Source organism: Zalophus californianus, chromosome 16, assembly GCF_009762305.2.
Source record: "Zalophus californianus isolate mZalCal1 chromosome 16, mZalCal1.pri.v2, whole genome shotgun sequence".
Taxonomy (NCBI): domain Eukaryota; kingdom Metazoa; phylum Chordata; class Mammalia; order Carnivora; family Otariidae; genus Zalophus; species Zalophus californianus.
In genome coordinates this window covers 39358212-39360166 of record NC_045610.1, presented here as the reverse complement: position 1 = coordinate 39360166, position 1955 = coordinate 39358212, and the positions used below count along the sequence as shown (strand labels likewise).

General features: G+C 59.9%; 1 protein-coding gene across 3 annotated transcripts in view; it reads left to right on the top strand.

Annotated features, from left to right (window-relative positions):
* The window catches only part of MED24 (mediator complex subunit 24), a 37577-nt gene that overhangs the window by 469 nt on the left and 35153 nt on the right, over positions 1 to 1955 (top strand). The window lies entirely within an intron of this gene.

The window sequence follows — 1955 nt, the reverse complement described above, 5'->3', positions numbered from 1 at the left end:
AGTGTGGCGGCCCCGCGGCTCCTCCGGCAGAGGCGGCGGCCGCTCTTGGCTCCTCCCTCCCCCGCCCCGCTCCGGCTGGGGCTCGGGCTCGGCGCGCCCGGCCGGCTCGCGGCTGCTCCCTGCAGGCCGCCTCGCCGCCGCCGCCGCCGCCGCCGGCGGCCCCCGCCCCCCGGCCCCCGGCCCCCGCCCCCCGCCGCGCCCCGGGACCCCGGCCAGCCGCCCGGCCGCCCCTCGGCCGCCTCTGCCCCCGCCCCGCTCGCGCTCGCCCGCCCCACTCCAGGCGCCGCCGGCGGGAGTGGTGCTCGGTGACATATTTTAAAAAATAGCCTTGGCTTGCTGGAAGGATCTGAGGTTTTGGGGTTTGCACCAGGGGGATGGAGAAGGGAGTATCGATGGGCCGCCTGCACCTAATAAGTTGGCGAGAAAGTCAAAATACCAGACCCTAAGGAGCTTTAGAATTTGTATCTGGGTTCGGGGCCCTTCTCTGCCAGTAACTCACTGTGTGACCTTGAGCAAATCACCACCGCTCTCGGGGACAGAGCTTCCTCAACCTTAAAATGTGAGGGTTGGGCAAGTGACCCCTGAGGTCCTTTTTACCTCAATCATCCCACGTTTTTAATCCTTTTGGAAGGTTTACTCGCTATTACCTCCCTTTCCCTCTCGTTTTTAACGTTATTACCAGATCCGCTGCCTCCTCTTTCAAATGTCACCCTCTTCCAATATAGGCTTTCTATTCACCGTCACCAGGTATTTCCTCAACAATCTGGTCCCCTTGGTGAGCTGGGGAGAGGGCAAGGCTTGCCCTACCTCCTCAACTCTCACTCCACAGTGGTGATATTTCCTCCTGGGTTTGCCCCCACCGAAATCCAAATGGTACCGGGGCCAATCTAAGGAGGAGGGCAGGCTGCATAAAAATGGATCTCCTTCCCCAAAGGAGAGGCCATGCCAGCCCCACCCCCCCATGTACACACACACACACCTGCATTCATGGACATAAAACCATCTCAGTGACGCCAGAGCCCCTTTCATCTCGGGATCTCCCAGCGCCAGGCAGAGCCCTAATTACCCCAGCTCCCGCCCCCCCCCCCCCCCCCCCCCCGCCCCGGCCCCGCCGGTTCCCCCACTGTCATTAGCCCAGTTTTACCAGCGGGGGCCACAGCCTTTCCTTGGCTCCCAGGGCGGGGCCCTGTCTCCACAGTCTGCTCTTGGGGAGGGGTGTGTGTGTGTGTGTGTGTGTGTGTGTGTGTGTGTGTGTGTGTGTGTGTGTGTGTGTGTGTGTGTGTGTGTGTGTGTGTGTGTGTGTGTGTGTGTGTGTGTGTGTGTGTGTGTGTGTGTGTGTGTGTGTGTGTGTGTGTGTGTGTGTGTGTGTGTGTGTGTGTGTGTGTGTGTGTGTGTGTGTGTGTGTGTGTGTGTGTGTGTGTGTGTGTGTGTTAAGGGGAACTGCTCTACCAACTGCCCGGTTTATACTAGGCAGAATCACTTGGCTATGTGTGGGGTTCTAAGTCTATCTGAGTAGGGCTGCCCTTGTTCATGTCAGTCTCAGGCTCTTGCATCCTCAGCTCTGTTGGAGCCACTTCTCTTGGGGTGGGGGGTGGAGCATTATTGGGGTCTGCAATGCATAGTGGAGGGGAGGGTGCCTCTCTTGGGACCCCTGGGAATCATGGGGATAACAAGGGCAGCTGGGATGAAACATGAGGGATGCAGAGTGGGTGGTGATGAGGGGTATGCAGGGGGAGAAGGAAGCCTGCAGTGCACAGTGGCGGCTGCACTGGAGAATTGAGGCTGCAGTGTGCAGAGTCAGCATGCAGTAAGTGAACCTGTGGGTTCAGCCTGGGCTTGCAGTGGACATGCAACAGTGGCAGTGTGGGGTGGGAGGCTGCATCGTGCAGAGTCAGGGCAGTGTGCAGTGCGATGTGCACTGAGGCTGGCTGTCTGCCAGTCAATGCCACGTCCTC